Genomic DNA, 4,780 nt, shown 5'->3' on the forward strand with positions numbered 1-4,780 from the left:
AATCTCCCAATCAATACATTTTTTCCATTTTTATAACATTTTATCTATTTATAGATAAAATGATCAATTGCCATTTCTTATATTTCTACTTATACATTTCATGCTACACTAAAAATAATATAATACATGTACTTATAAGCTTCATAAATACACTAATCTACCAATCAGTACATTTTTTCCATTCTTATAACATTTTATCCATTTACCAATAAAATGATTAATTGCCATTTCTTACATTTCTACTTATACATTTCATGTATTAATAGATTTTATTTTTGTTAAAGTTTGAGACATATCAAGTACATTAGATACATGGTTAACATAGTCAATTTAGGACAAAATCGACTCTATTCACCTTTATTGGATATGCCATAATAATTAGTCATGGCATGAACCTAGTTAATTTTTCTTTTATTTTCTTGGTAAAATTATAAACATAAATAGAACATATTATATGGTCATGGACCTACGAATATTTACCATTACAAATTCATTAATTCAATGCATTTAATAGTTTATACAGCTGTGTTTTTATGACTTGACTCCACTGGTTTATGAGGTTGTACCGCTGCGCATATATGACATGACTCCACTGTTTGAAGCAATTCAACCTAAATCGTTGGATTATATGGTAATCATATGCGCATTGAGGCTTGTGGATTTCATTGTCCTTTAGTCGTTCAGTTAGCTGCATTTGATTTTGGATAACTCTGATGTTACATTAACTGCCTGCACCTTCCACTGTATGTGGCGTGGGTGGACCTGACCAGCCCTAGATGCCACCTTGGGATTCCCCTTTTATTGACGGTATTGAGGCATGTTGAGTGATCCAACGGCCAGGGTTGGTTCCTTCAACTTTCACTACCCTTGGCGCTGTATCAAGGTCTCATTCTTCCATCAGTGCTCATGACTCCTGCTTGGTCTGCTGCTGCTTACCATGGTCTCATTCCAGCTTCAAACCAGAGCTCTATTGAGGTTTCTGAAAGGTGCTCGAGGTGTCAGTCCTTGTCCTCACTGCTAGAGTTGGCATTCCGGGTAAGTTAGCTACTGGTTAGTTTTCTTGTTTTTCTTTTTCTTTCTTGCAACCTTGTTTTAACATTTCTCCATAGCAGACTAAGCTCTTCTCTAAGGAAATCTTCAAATACTTAATCTATTTGTGGTGGTTTGCTCATAAGTACACCTTTCTTTCATTTTGGAGTTTGCTACCAGATGGGAGCGGTGCCTTCGAGGAACAGAGATGACTCTGAGGTTTTCCATTGGGTATGAGGGTTTCCGCCCTGGTTTGTCTTACAACATGCTGTAGTTTTTTCTTGTTTCCTTCGTGGAAGGAGATGGTTCACCCTTCCTGCGTAGTATAGCCGTCCTCTTGGGCAAATTTTCATATTTTCAAAGATGTTTAAGTGTATGCTTATGAAGAGACACTGACCCTCTGGCTTCGGTCTGGAGGCTTGAATCATGTCTTTTGTTTTTTTTTAAGAAGCTTGTTAAATTTGAGGGGATTTCACCTCTGATATTTTGAGCCACACTGGCCAACTTTGTAATTGTAATAGCTACCTTCTGTAAGTCCATTCTCTATTTTAATTTTGGCACTAAAAGACATTTACGCTTTTAAGCTTGTTAATGTGTAATAAAATGGTCGATTTTGTATTATCTTGAGTTACACTTCCTAGGTTATGTTCCACAGAGAATGTTTTCTAAACTTATGTGATGCTACCATACGTTGCTGGCTTATCGACTATTATTTTCTTTATGTCCTTCTGGTTATGCTATTTTGCAGAGGGTTTGGTTTGGTAAATCATCTCGGTTGTTGGACAATATACTTATTCACTATTTCTTGATGCGCTTTTAGCTGGAATTATCTCCGTTGATATTTATTGGGTTTGATTACAGTTCGGGTTTGGTTACAGTTGGGGTTTGGAAGCTCGTACACCCGTAAAAGGGGTCGAACCATGTTTTTCTTTAAAGAATTTAAATGTGTAATCCCTCTGATTTTAATTATGTTACATCGAGCGACGGGGTTTAGGCCTGAGTCCTCACATTCAGGGTCTTGGACTCGCTTGTGGTTGTGTACATTCCTTTGAAGGAAATAGCTTAATTATCTGTTGCAGAGTCATGACCAGACCCTGGTATTTAGAAAAATATTTCCCTGTTCCACCACAGTCTGACCCTGTTTTTTTTAATAATAACATAGTCTAATTTATTTCTGAATCATGTCTTCTTTTTTCTTAAGAAGCTTTTTAAATTTGAGGGGATTTCACCTCTGATATTTTGCGCCACACTGGCCAACTCTGTAATTGTAATAGCTACCTTTTGTAAGTCCATTCTCTGTTTTAATTTTGGCACTGAAAGACATTTACCGACATATTCAACATCTCCATCGAGCTGAAGGCAAGCCAGGAAACGCTATCAGAAAGAAGGATTAATGAACCATTCTAGTCTATAGCAGGTGGACCCTGTAGCGTAAGTGGCACAGGCCTATTTGGGATTTCAAGAATATCACCCTCCCCCTCCAGCATCTTCATGGCTTCCAGCATTCGAGGTCTGAATGCCACCATAACATGTGAGCACAAAATACCCACCAAAACGAATCTTTACATCACGTCCTCCTCCAGGCTCGGATGGATACTCTGGTCTACTATTTCACTAGTCATGCCATTTTTCACTAGGGCCATTGCCCAATCCGTGATGAGATAATTGGGGGCCGACTGAGCAGTGGTGTCAAGAGCCTTTCTTCCGCTCATTATCTCCAAAAACAGAACCCCGAAGCTGTACACATCATTTTTGTCTATAAGTTGGCCATAGAGAGCGTATTCGGGGGCCAAGTAGCTGTGCATCCCTGCTACTCTTGTCGTCAGATGGGATTCTCCTACTTCAGTCATAATCCTCACCAGACAAAAATCGGCCATATGGGCATTCATCTCCTCATACAATAGAATGTTACTGGGTTTGATGTCTCTGTGATAAACTGCAGGCTCGATGCCATTGTGTAGATAAGCTAGTCCCTTGGTAGTCCCTAGGACAATGTTCATCCGTTGCGGCCAGCTCAAAGATTGGGCATTGGACTTTTCTCCAAAGAGAGGCTCATACAAATTTCCATTGGACATGTAATCATATATCAGAAACTGCTGGTGCCCTTCCTTCTTGTCACTGGCCACACAGCAGCCCCTCAAAATGACCAGATTTGGTTGCCTAACGGTGTTGATGACCTCCACTTCGTTGAGGAATTCGAAATCCCCTTCCAACATGCAGTTTCTAAGTCTCTTCATAGCAATCCGATGACCATCGGGAAGCATTCCCTTGTACACCATGGCATGTGCTTACTTCGAACCAGAGCTCTATTGAGGTTTTTGAAAGGCGCTCGAAGTGCCAATCCTTGTCCTCACTGCCAGAGTTGGCATTCTGGGTAAGTTAGCTGCTGGTTAGTTTTCCTGTTTTTGTTTTTCTTTCCTGCAACCATGTTTTAACCTTTCTCCATAGCAGACTAAGCTCTTCTCTAAGGAAATCTTCGAATACTTAATCTATTTGTGGTGGTTTTCTCGTAGGTACACCTTGCTCTCACTTTCGAGTTTGCTACCAGATGGGAGCGGTGCCTTCGAGGAACAGAGATGACTCAGAGGTTTTCCACCGGGTATGAGGGTTTCCGCCCTAGTTTGTCTTACAACATGCTGTAGTTTTTTCTTGTTTTCTTCGCGGAAGGAGATGGTTCACCCTTCCTGCGTAGTCTAGCCGTCCTCTTGGGCAAATGTTCATATTTTGGAAAATGTTTAAGTGTATGCTTATGAAGAGGCACTGACCCTCTAGCTTCGGTCTGGAGGCCTGAATCATGTCTTTTGTTTTTTTTAAGAAGCTTGTTAAATTTGAGGGGATTTCACCTCTGATATTTTGAGCCACACTGGCCAACTTTGTAATTGTAATAGCTACCTTCTATAAGTCCATTCTCTGTTTTAATTTTGGCACTAAAAGACATTTACGCTCTTAAGCTTGTTAATGTGTAATAAAATGGTCGATTTTGTATTATCTTGAGTTACTCTTCCTGGGCTATGTTCCACAGAGAATGTTTTCTAAACTTATGTGATGCTGCCATACATTGCTGGCTTATCGACTATTATTTTCTTTATGTCCTTCTGGTTATGCTATTCTGCAGAGGGTTTGGTTTGGTAAATCATCTCGGTTACCAGACAATATACTTATTCACTATTTCTTGATGTGCTTTTAGCTGGAATTATCTTCGTTGGTATTTGTTGGGTTTGATTACAGTTGGGTTTTGGAAGCTTGTCCACCTGGAAATGGGGTTGAACCATGTTTTTCTTTAATGAATTTAAACGAGTAATCCCTCTGAGTCTAATTCTGTTATGTCGAGCGACAGGGTTTAGACCTGAGTCCTCACATTCAGGGTCTTGGACTCGCCTGTGGTTGCATACATTCCTTTGAAAGAAATAGCTTAATTCTCTATTCCAGAGTCATGACCAGAACCTGGTCTTTAGGAAAATATTTCCCTGTTCCACCACAATCTGACCCTATTTTTTTTTAATAACAACATAGTCTAATTTATTTCTAAATCATGTCTTTTTTTTTTTTTTAAGAAGCTTGTTAAATTTGAGGGGATTTCACCTCTAATATTTTGAGCCACACTGGCCAACTCTGTAATTGTAATAGCTACCTTCTGTAAGTCCATTCTCTATTTTAATTTTGGCACTGTAAGACATTTACGCTATTAAGCTTGTTAATGTGTAATAAAATGGTCGATTTTGTATTATCTTGAGTTACTCTTCCTGGGTTG

General features: G+C 39.2%; 1 pseudogene; it reads right to left on the reverse strand.

Annotated features, from left to right (window-relative positions):
* Nucleotides 1-2,591: 2,591 nt before the first annotated feature.
* Nucleotides 2,592-3,308, reverse strand: LOC149229233 (putative receptor-like protein kinase At1g11050 pseudogene; annotated as a pseudogene).
* Between the last annotated feature and the right edge of the window lie 1,472 nt (nucleotides 3,309-4,780).

The sequence above is a fragment of the Pinus tabuliformis genome, chromosome J, assembly GCF_031772625.1.
Source record: "Pinus tabuliformis cultivar Carrire ecotype Pingquan chromosome J, CPIR1, whole genome shotgun sequence".
Lineage (NCBI taxonomy): Eukaryota > Viridiplantae > Streptophyta > Pinopsida > Pinales > Pinaceae > Pinus > Pinus tabuliformis.